This window comes from Myotis lucifugus, unplaced genomic scaffold (assembly GCF_000147115.1).
Source record: "Myotis lucifugus unplaced genomic scaffold, Myoluc2.0 scaffold_124, whole genome shotgun sequence".
Classification (NCBI taxonomy): Eukaryota; Metazoa; Chordata; class Mammalia; order Chiroptera; family Vespertilionidae; genus Myotis; species Myotis lucifugus.
The window spans coordinates 916,133-928,414 of NW_005871172.1; the positions used below are offsets into that span (position 1 = coordinate 916,133).

At 43.8% G+C, this 12,282-nt stretch overlaps 1 pseudogene; it reads right to left on the reverse strand.

The window, feature by feature from the left end:
• LOC111827042 lies at positions 1–904 on the reverse strand (annotated as a pseudogene).
• Positions 905–12,282: the final 11,378 nt, after the last annotated feature.

The window sequence follows — 12,282 nt, forward strand, 5'->3', positions numbered from 1 at the left end:
TCAGGACACTAAACTTTCCAACATGTCCAGTGTTTCCCCACGAAGGCTTTCTCCAGGTTCATCCACCTCAGGAGTGTCCTGCAGAGCCCTCTGGAGAACCAGCCTCAGGGGGTGTCTCTGCTTCCACCATCGCTGCCTGAAGGAGCCAACGAAGAAAGTAAATGATGGGGTTGGCCCAGCTGTTGATACAGGACAGGAGAACTGCCGCCAAGAAATGAGGAACGAAGGCATTGAAATCTTTTTGATAACAATGTAAGAGGAACCAGTTGATGCTGAAGGGCAGGCCACAGAAGAGGAAGACCAGCACCATGAGCACGAAGGTCACGTAGAGCCTGGTCAGCTGCACCCGCTGAGAGCCACACAGCAGTCAGATCATCAGGGCCAGGCTAGACCCAGAGAGAAGCACGAATAACAAAATCAGCCATGCCACATTAATGAAATCCATCACTGGACAGCAAACATGATGTATATCCCTACTCAGGGGGCCAGAGTAGTTCCTTTACAGGATACTCAGCAGCAGGGACAGGGCCCAGAGCAGAGCAAATGTGAGGGCTGACAGGTGTCTGCAGAGGTAGCTGTGGTACCAGATGGGCCACTGGATAGAGAGGCAACTCTCTGTGTTAATGACACTGAGAAAGCTCAGGCCTGAAGTGTAGGCAAAGACAGCCACAGTCATGAAAAAGTGTGGGATGAATATAGAGATGAGGTAGAAGTTCCTGATGAGTGTCTCCAGGGCATCTATAAGAGCAGAGTAAGAGGAAGTTGGCTCCAGCCAGGTTGAGGATGTAGATGGAGAAGGCATTCCTGTGAATTTGAAGGTCTGGAGCCAGAGCACCACCCCATTCACTGCCAGCTTCACCAGGGCAATGATGGCTGTCAGTAATTGCAGGATTAGGAACTCCATTTTGAAAGTTTGTTCTCCACCACTTATTGATGAGTTCGCTGCTCCAGGGTGTGACAGATGGAGTCATGCTCAGGAACCCTCCACTGGTGCCACTGGAACAGAAACAAGACTTGAGCACCCTGCTACCTGGGAATTACTATCTGTGTTACACAGATTATGATACCAAAGGCATCACCACATTGGAGTCCTGGAATCTGGATTCAAACCCAGTTCTCTCTGACTCTAGAGTCAGGGCTCTCTCTACACAACATGGACCTTCTTCTGACATGGGAATAGCCTGTAATTCAAATACCTCCACTCATAGTCGGAGACCATGTCATGTCTTCCAGAGGCAGGAGGAGCATAGTCTCCACAGGTAACGTGGGATGACAGCAGGACTCGGAGCTCACCATTGCTTCTGCCCTGCGACTGAGATTTCCTTTCAAGGGCTCAAAGTTGAAAGTCCCAGCCATGACCTCTTGGTTTTCTCAGCGACCGAGAATGTCCATTCTCCATAAAGAAGATCGTGATTTTGGGTTCTTTATGATAAGATAAATGGAATACACTCTCTTGCCATGAGGGGTATGAGTATGACCTGTCCTCTTGTGTTGGAAATGGCTGAGTGTGTCATCTCTATGAGGACAGGAAGTACTTTTCTCCTGAACAGTGGTGTGTCTAGTGGGACACAGTTTAATTCACTCTTATAATGGATTTCTTCCTAGAGCAGACAATATAATAACTAGAAAATACTTATGGTTAACAGTGTACTCCCACTTTAAAAAACACACACCAAACAACTACATTTTATTATCAAGGCATTTATGATGATAGCAAGAGATTATTCCAAAAAGTGACACCCAATAGAGAGGTGCACAGAGTCAAACAAAAAAACTGAGGAGATACAAGGAGAAATTGATCTCATTGATCTCAAACATATGAAGAGAGAGAGAGAGAGAGAGAGAGAGAGAGAGAGAGAGAGAGAGAGAAAACCAACTATTGGGAGACGATAAGAAGAGATGGGTTTTCTTCATTTGACATCAAATTGCATTTCCAGCTTCTCTACCCTCCTCTGCATCCTGGGAGACAGGTCCCTTTTCCTCACCACTGGACCCCTTTTCCTCAGTCTCCTGATTGCTCTCAGGAAGGAGACACTGGCAGTTGGTTGTAGGGCAGGAGGAGGGCAGGTTTCAACTCCCTGGCTCTCTGATGTCAGGCTGTGAGTTGGCCACGGTGGTGTTATTCTACTAAGGACATAGCCCCTGTCTGGTTGCCTTTCTTATGGTCAAAATGACAACCACCACTACAGCCATAGCCCGAACTGTGTTCTGGTAACTTATCTTTCCCTTTACCCTTCAGCAGTAGCTCCCTTTTATGACTTAACTTTAGGGGCCTCTCCATCTTCATCAATTTCCCTTACTCCTGCTCACCCCTTTGTACATAGTCCCTTTATTAAACTCTCTTCAATTACTCATTAGTTTGTGCTCTGTGTTTTATGCTGGAACAAGAAAGATATAAACATAACACAAACAAACAAATCCATGGAACAGGAAGCTAATGTTTGCAAGTTGAGTTATTAACAACAATTCAGGTTTGAAAACAATGTCTGTGAAGCAGAAAGGACCTGGGTCCCTCACAGCCTAAGCTACCAGCACCCACAGCTTCCCTGAGGGAGCTTCATGTCTCTGGACTCTCCTTCATGGGTGCCCATGGCTCCTTCCATGCTCCACCCAAGATGCAGTCGTGACCATGTGGACTAAGAGGGAGAAAACAAAACTGCCTTTGAGAGAAGATAGTTCTGAGCTGACTCTTACCTGAGCACCATCTTCTAGTTGAAGGTGGTGAGTAGAAAAGGAGCTTTCCAGGGAGTGCTGAGAACCAGAGAATGCTCTCCTACCCCTGGATAGCAGGAATCTGCTGGAGCAGGAGTGGAATCTGATGACCAAGAGAGGCTTATCAAGATGCTGGGCAGCCCCTGTGACTTCCTGCACAGGGGCACTGGCAAATGAGATTCTGGAGATGTGAGACAAGGGCCTCACGAGATGTTTCTCATTTGCCCTGAGTGCAATGACTTATCTGTTCTTCGCTCCATCTTACCCCATGTGGTCCCTCTCCAGTGAGGAATGTTTGAACTGGAGCCTGTCACTGCCCACTGTGGGTATGTGCAGGAAGCCCACCCAACAGGCAATGTCAACTTGCATAGCTAAATAATAGTTTGCCTGGCATTCAGGGTTTTGCATGGCCTGATCATCTGATCTATTTCCATTTACTCCCAGGAGTAATGAATGCACCTGAGTTTATTGCAGAGGACACAAGAGTATAGAAAATAAAAATGTAAAGTATCTCCTAATCTCAATCACCAATAGCAACCGATGTTTGCAGTTCCCATTTTAACTCTTTTACAAGTTATATTATAGCTTTGTGTAATGAAACCTCTTTTCTAGTTGTGACTTATCAATATCAACACCTGTGTAAACTATGTTCCCTTTTAGCAGATAAAGAATTTAGCACACCACTTGCACTACTTGTCACATCTCTCTCTCCCCAGGACATTTGTTAGCTAGATAATTTTCACATGATGTGGGGACAACCAGTGATTTCAGCTTTAGTTTCTATAACTTCCTTTCATGTGCCCATGCCGCAGCCAAATGGAGTTACATGGCATTTCCTCAGAAAGTTAACTATGAAACATTGGAAACAGTGAGAGAAACTTATTCACTCATTTCTGTGTTTACCCAACTCTACTAATACTGTGTGCTATGCTGTGCCAGGCAGTGATCCAGGCAGAGAAGATGCTGTGGACAAATGCTACCAGAGGGCCTTTCACAGGCCTAATTTCTTGGACTGTGCTTATCAAATATATCATTTTCCCTAAACCCAGACAACCCAATGAGATTAGAGGTAGGCCAACTCAGTTATTCAAACTTTTACCCTGTAGAATGCCCACAACCACAGCACTAAGCACGAATGTAAAGGACCTATAGTCTGAGAGAAACATAGGGAAACATTTTTTTAAATTAAATCCTTATTGTTCAGATTATTACATTGATTCCTCTTTTTTCCCACCATAACTCCCCTCCACCCAGTTCCCACCCCACCCTCAGCCCTCACTCCCCACCCACTGTCCTCATCCATAGGTGCACGATTATTGTCTTATCTCTTCCCTTCCCCCCCCCCCCATCCCTCCCCCCCCCCCCCCAAGAATAGTCAGGCCATTGTCCCTGATTCTATTGCAATCACCAGTTCATACTGTTCATCAGGTTATTTATTCATTTGATTTTTAGGTTCACTTGTTGATAGATGTGTATTTGTTGTTCATAATTTGTATCTTTACCTTTTTCTTCTTCTTCCTCTTCTTAAAGGATACCTTTCAGCATTTCATATAATACTGGTTTGGTGGTGATGAACTCCTTTAGCTTTTCCTTATCTGTGAAGCTCTTTATCTGACCTTCAATTCTGAATGATAGCTTTGCTGGATAAAGTAATCTTGGTTGTAGGTTCTTGGCATTCACCACTTTGAATATTTCTTGCCACTCCCGTCTGGCCTGCAAAGTTTCTGTTGAGAAATCAGCTGACAGTCGTATGGGTATTCCCTTGTAGGTAACTGAGTTTCTTTCTCTTGCTGCTTTTAAGAGTCTCTCTTTGTCTTTTGCTCTTGGCATTTTAATTATGATGTGTCTTGGTGTGGTCCTCTTTGGATTCCTTTTGTTTGGGGTTCTATGCACTTCCTGGCCTTGTAAGTCTATTTCTTTCACCAGGTAGGGGAAGTTTTCTGTCATTATTTCTTCAAATAGGTTTTCAATATCTTGCTGTCTCTCATCTTCTGGCACCCCTATAATTCAGATGTTAGTATGCTTGAAGCTGTCCCAGAGGCTCCTTACACTATCTTCGTATTTTTTGGATTCTTTTTTCATTTTGTTTTTCCGGTTGGGTGTTTTTTGCTTCTTCGTATTTCAAATCTTTGACTTGATTCTTGCGCTCCTCTGGTCTGCTGTTTGGAGTCTGTATAATATTCTTTATTTCAGTCAGTGTATGCTTAATTTCTAGTTGGTCCTTTATCACAACATCAATGGTCTCACTAGATTTCTTGAAGGTCTCACTACATTTATTGGTGGTTTCTAGAAAATTCTTGGAAAACCTTAAAAGTGTGGTTTTGAACTCTATATCCAGCATTTTGCTTTCCTCCACTTCTGTCATTTGTGTCGTTTCTTTGTCTCCGCATTTTTTACACTCTTTGTGTTGATAACGTGGTTTTCTGTGCTAATTGTCCTCTGGGGCCCAGTGGTTCAGCCTCCCCAGTTACCTGAGGAGGACACTCTTGGTGCTCCCCCTTGTGGTCTTTGTGCACAGTCTTGTAGTTAAGCCTTGATTGTTGTAGGTAACACTGGGAGGGATTGCCCTCCAGGCCAATTGGCTGTGAGAATCAGCTATGTCTGCAGTGGGAGAACTTCTGTCCTGGAGCTCTAGGGAGGTGCTAATCTAGCCTCTGCCTGAGGCTATCCAGCAAACGCCTCATGCAAGGCTTGGGCGGGGTGGGTCCCAGGGGTTCAACAGGGACGGCCTAGCGAGCAGTTATGGCTGCTCTCAGTCCTGCCTTCAGAGGCTCCACTTCTCAGTATCCCAGCAATTGCTGCAAGTACCTCCGAGAGAAAGCTGCCCTCGAGTTCCGACCGATGCCAGACAGTCCCACTTCTCCTGTATGAGTCTTGTTCCCCGGACACTTGCCCGGAACTGGAGCTCAGAGCCTGAGACTCCCTCCCAGTTGAAAAAGACAAACCGCGCGCTCAGCCGCAAGCCCACTCCACAAGCACCTCTGTACCTTAGTATTTTATGTCCGCACCGCACCTCCTCTGAGTCTCAGTATGCTTTTCTCTTCCCTTCTAGTTGTAGAATTTCCACTCAGCCAGCCTTCCTGTGGTTCTGGGTGATGTCCGTTCCATCTTTTAGTTGCATTTTTGAAGTGGTTGTGCGAGGCAGCAAACTCTGGTGTTTTCCTATGCTGCCATCTTAGTTCTCCCTATTCTCAGTCTCTTAATGGGCCTCAGAAACTGCACACCATGGGATGAGGAGTTTCCCAGTAGGGTGGATCAACTGTCTTCCCTACAAGGCAATAACTACCTGAATATCAAAGGTCTGCCTGAGAGAGAAGACCTCTGCAGTGTTAGGGAATGATTCAGCATAGGAAATCAGGGTGTCTGCCTTCCAAGCTCTAACCCCAAAGCCCTATTCCCTGGATTCTGTTCACACAGCTTCAGCTCACTCTGCCCTCCCTCTGCCAGAGCACAAGGTGAATGGCTGCACACAAAATATTATGCATTGTCTCTTTAAGGGGATACCTGCATTTCCAGCCATCTTTCCCTGGAAGACAGCAACCCTGCTGCTTTACACATCCAGATGTTATGTGAGCACCTTTCTCAGTTGTGGTCCTCTCTGCTGGGGGGCCCAGCTTGGGGAGGAGTTCTCAGTGGCAACCCCCCACAGCTGAGATATCTTTTCAGAACTTCAGCTGCTGTCTGTGGGAGTCTGGCCAACCCTTTCCCTCCTCCACCCTTCCCACCAGTCTCTGTGCAGTCTCCCCTTTCCATCCTTCTTTTTTTTTTTTTTTTTTTTTTTTTTTTTTTTTTTTTACATTACGGGGACCAGGACCACACAACTGAACCTCACCAAGAAAAGGAGGGTTTCATCCTTCTTTATCATGGAAAGAGCACAGGGTCCCTCCAGCTAGTCTTCAGTTGACTAATTAGGGTGGTATGTTGTATTTTAGTTGTAATTCCAGTTTCATCCTGGGAGCATGTCAGTGTAGCTTCCACTTACTTCCACATATTTTTTTCCCACTAATTTCCTTATTTTTTAAAACAGAACACAATATACACAGTTGTTGATGTTAATAAATCAAAAGTGCAAATGTAGTTTTATTATGAAAAGCTATAAAATAACTTGTAAAAGAGTTATAATGGTAACTGTAAACATTGGTTACTATTGAGGAATGAAATTAGGAAAAACTGGGAAGGAAAAAATGGCGACCAGCAGGAAGGTAGGGAGAAAGAGAGTGTGAGAGTGCAAGGAAGTGATAAAGGAGTGTGTGGACATGTGTGGTGAGTGTGTATGAGCTAGGGACAGTTAGACTCTGCAGGTCTTCTAAGGGGCTGCTAAACCCGGCAGTCTTAGGCGGCGGAGTCCCGCTCCTGGCGCGGACACTCCTGGGCGGCCAGCAAAGGCACAGCGACCACGCCATCTTGGGAAACAGAGCTGCTTGAGACTAGGATCCTGGCCTCAGCACCACCCAGTCTGATCTCAGAAGCATACCAGGACCCTGCAGCTACTGGGGACAGAGACCTGCGACCACAGCTACAGACCTTCGGACACCAAAAGTTCAGAAATCCCTGTGGCAGATCCGTGAGTACCAGAGCCCATCCCCCCTTCCCCCAGGCTTGCGGGCAGCGCCAGAGTAACTAACTGATAGACCTACCCCTTGCCGGGGCCTCAGCTCTGCAGGAACTTTGGCCTGGAAGTGCGCGAGCACCTTGGAACTGATCCTACACGCACTGCTGGCTTTGGAGCCCTGGCTGGGGGGGCAAAAGCGCGCACAACAGCAGGAACTAATCCTGCTCGCACTGCGGGCTTTGGAGCCCTGGGCTGGGGGGCAAAAGCGCGCACAACAGCAGGAACTAATCCTGCGCTCACTGCTGGCATCGGAGCCCTGGGCTGGGAGCAATCCCGCGAACGGGAGTTTGTCCACCTAGCACAGGCCCAGGGACCCTGTTTCTCAGGGCAGGAGGCAGCTCCAAGCACCAGTGACTTGACTGTGTTTCTTATCACCTGCGCCTGAGATCCTGATTTCCTGTGCATTCATACTAAGAGCCAGTGAATCCAATTCCTGGTGCAAGGGCACACAGGGACCCTGATTCTCAAGGTGAGGTCGCGCGAAGCAACAGAGTCTCTGATACTGGACTCTTGGGGAACTCTGACTCCTGGTGCAAGCTAGGGGGCTCTGCTCTGGGTTTTGAACACGCTCCAGGGGGGCCTCTATTTCAGCACAGGTGCAGGCAGGGGTCCCTAATTTCTAAGGGCACGTGCGAGGCCACATTTGAGTGTTGGCAACACTGACACAGAGCGAGCCTGGGTCCCACCAACCAACAACAACCACACATCTTAGTGTCAGAGCTTCTTCAGTGACACTAGGGTGGTGGGAGCCTCCCACTGCACACGGCCCAGGCCCACGCAACTCGACCTTTGAACCATCAGGAGATAATCAGAATGAAGAGACGACACAACACCCAGAGGAAAGACAATGAGGAATCACCAAGAAAGGAAATTAATGAAGTTGAAGCGTGCAACATGACAGAAAAAGAATTCAGAATAATGGTTGTACAATTCATTCACCGGATGGATGAGAAAATCAACAACCTATGCAAGAATCAGGAAGAAATGAAAAGTGATATAGCTACAATCAAAAACACCATGGAAAGTTTCAACAGCAGACTAGAAGAAGCAGAAGACCGAATTAGTGAGTTAGAAGATAAGGCAGAGAAACAAGCTCAATCTGAACAGCAACTGGAGAAAAAAATTAAAAAACAGGAGGAGAGCCTAAGGGAGCTTCGGGACAACATGAAACGAAGTAACATACGCATAATAGGGCTGCAAGAAGGACAAGAAGAGCAGCAAGGATTAGAAAATCTATTTGAAGAAATAATGACAGAAAACTTCCCAGATATGGGGAAGAAAAAAGTTACACAAGCACAGAGAGTCCCAGGCAAGATGAACCCCAAAAGACCGACACCAAGACATGTCATAATAACGATGGCAAATGTACAAGACAAAGAGAGAATCTTAAAGGCTGCAAGAGAGAAACAGAGAGTTACCTACAAAGGATCCCCCATCAGATTATCAAACGATTTCTCAACAGAAACACATCAGGCCAGAAAAGAATGGACGGAAATTTACAAAGTGATGCAAAGCAAAGGACTGAATCCAAGAATACTCTATCCAGCAAGGCTATCATTCAAAATTGAAGGGGAAATAAGAAGCTTCACAGACAAAAAAAGGCTAAGGGAGTTCATCACCACCAAGCCAGCAATGCAAGAAATGCTAAAGGGACTGGTGTAAAAAGAAGAAATAAAAAGCCCAGAAAGAAAGCAGCCACAAAAAAAATAGAAATGGCTACAAACAAGTACCTTTCAATAATAACTTTAAATGTAAATGGACTAAATGGTCCAATCAAAAGACATCGAGTGGCTGAATGGATAAAAAAACATGACCCATGCATTTGCTGTCTACAAGAGACCCACCTCATTAGAAGGGACTCGCACAGACTGAAAGTGAAGGGATGGAAAAATATCTTTCAGGCAAATGGAAATGAAAAGAAAGCTGGGGTAGCAATACTTATATCCGACAAAATAGACCTCAAAGTGAAGGCCATAACAAGAGATAAGGAAGGCCACTTCATAATACTAAAGGGATCAATACAACAAGAGGATATAACCCTGATAAACATATATGCACCCAATGCAGGAGCACCCACATACATAAGAAAACTCCTGGAAGATATCAGGGGAGAGATCGACAACAATACAATCATAGTAGGGGACTTTAATACACCACTGACATCACTGGATAAATCCGCTAGACAAAAACTCAGCAAAGAAACAGCAATCCTAAATGACTCACTAGATCAGATGGACTTAATTGACATCTTCAGAACACTTCACCCCAAAGCCATGGAATATACATTCCTCTCAGGTGCTCATGGGACATATTCAAAAATAGACCACATTTTGGGTCACAAGCAAAGTCTCCACAAATTCAAGAAGATTGAAATCATAAAAAGCATCTTCTCAGACCACGATGGCATAATGTTAGAAATAAACTACAATAAAAACAACCCAAAATACTCAAACACTTGGAAGCTGAATAGCATGTTATTAAATATTGATTGGGTTACCGATGACATCAAAGAAGAAATTAAAAACATCCTGGACACTAATGACAATGAAAACACAACAATCCAAAACCTATGGGACACAATGAAAGCAGTCCTGAGAGGGAAGTTTATAGCTCTACAGGCCTATCTCAAAAAACAAGAAAAAATGGTAGTTAATCATCTAACTCTACAACTCAAAGAATTAGAAAGAGAGCAACAAGAAAACCCCAGAGTAAGCAGAAGGAAGGAGATAATAAAGATTAGAGCAGAAATCAATGAAATAGAGACCAAAAAAACAATACAGAAAATCAATGAAACCAAGAGCTGGTTCTTTGAAAGGATAAACAAGATTGACAAACCCCTAGCCAGGCTCACCAAGAAGCAAAGAGAGAGGTCCCAAATAAACCAAATCAGAAATGATAGAGGCGAAATAACAACAGACCCCACAGAAATACAAATGATTGTTAAACAATACTACAGAAAACTCTACTCCAACAAACTAGACAACCTGGAGGAAATGGACAAATTCCTAGAAAAATACAACATTCCAAAACTCAATCAGGAAGAATCTAAAAATCTCAATAGGCCAATAACTATGGAAGAAATTGAAGCAGTTATCAAAAAGCTTCCAGCAAACAAAAGCCCAGGACCAGACGGCTTCTCAGGGGAGTTTTACCAAACTTTCAAGGAAGAACTAAAACCTATCCTCCTCAGATTACTACAAAAAGTTCAAGAGGATGGAACACTTCCAAACACATTCTATGAAGCTAGCATCACCCTAATACCAAAACCAGGTAAAGACAACACAAGGAAAGAGAATTACAGGCCAATATCCCTCATGAACATAGATGCCAAAATCCTTAACAAAATCTTAGCAAATCGGATCCAGCAGTACATCAGAAGGATCATACACCATGACCAAGTAGGATTTATCTCAGGGATGCAAGGATGGTACAACATCCGTAAATCAATAAACGTGATACATCACATAAACAAATTGAAAGAAAAAAACCACATGGTCATATCAATTGAGGCAGAAAAAGCATTCGACAAAATCCAACACCCATTTTTGATAAAAACTCTCAGCAAGGTGGGAATAGAAGGATCATACCTCAACATAATAAAAGCCATATATGACAGGCCCACAGCCAACATCATACTCAATGGACAAAAACTAACACCATTTCCCCTAAGAACAGGAACAAGACAGGGATGCCCACTCTCACCACTCCTGTTCAACATAGTCCTGGAAGTATTAGCCATTGCAATTAGACAAGAAGAAGAAATAAAAGGCATCCAAATTGGAAAAGAAGAAGTAAAACTGTCCTTATTTGCAGACGACATGATATTATACATACAAAACCCTAGAGACTCCATCAAAAAACTGCTAGACTTAATACATGAATTTGGCAATGTAGCAGGATACAAAATTAACCCCAAGAAATCTGAGGCATTTCTATACACCAATAGTGAACTTTCAGAAAGAGAGATTATGAAAACAATCCCATTTACCATCGCACCAAAAAAATTAAGATACCTAGGAATAAACTTAACTAAAGAGGTAAAAGACCTCTACTCAGAAAACTACAGGACGTTGAAAAAAGAGATAGAGGAAGACATAAAGAGATGGAAGAACATACCATGTTCTTGGATTGGTAGAATCAACATCATTAAAATGTCCATACTACCCAAAGCAATCTATAAATTCAACGCACTTCCCATTAAAATACCAATGGGCTTCTTCAAAGATCTAGAACGAACTCTCCAAAAATTCATCTGGAATAAAAAAAGACCCCGAATAGCTGCAGCGATCCTGAGAAAAAACAAAGTAGGTGGGATCTCAATGCCAGATATCAAGCTGTATTACAAAGCCACTGTTCTCAAAACTGCCTGGTACTGGCACAAGAACAGACATATAGATCAGTGGAATAGAATAGAGAGTCCAGAAATTAGCCCGAACCAATATGCTCAATTAATTTTTGACAAAGGAGGCATGAACATACAATGGAGCCAAGATAGTCTCTTCAATAAATAGTGTTGGGAAAATTGGACAGATATATGCAAGAAAATGAAACTAGACCACCAACTTACACCATACACAAGAATAAACTCAAAATGGATAAAGGACTTAAATGTACGACAGGAAACCATAAAAATTCTAGGAGAATACAAAGGCAACAAAATTTCAGACATATGCCAAAGCAATTTCTTCACTGATACAGCTCCTAGGGCAGTTAAAACTAAAGAGAAAATGAACAAATGGGACTACATCAAAATAAAAAGCTTCTGCACAGCAAAAGAAACCATCAACAAAACAACAAGAAAACCCACTTCGTGGGAAAACATATTTGCCAACGTCATATCTGATAAGGGCTTAATCTCCAAAATTTATAGGGAACTCATACAACTTAACAAAAAGAAGATAAACAATCCAATCAAAAAATGGGCAAAGGATCTAAATAGACACCTTTCAAAAGAGGAC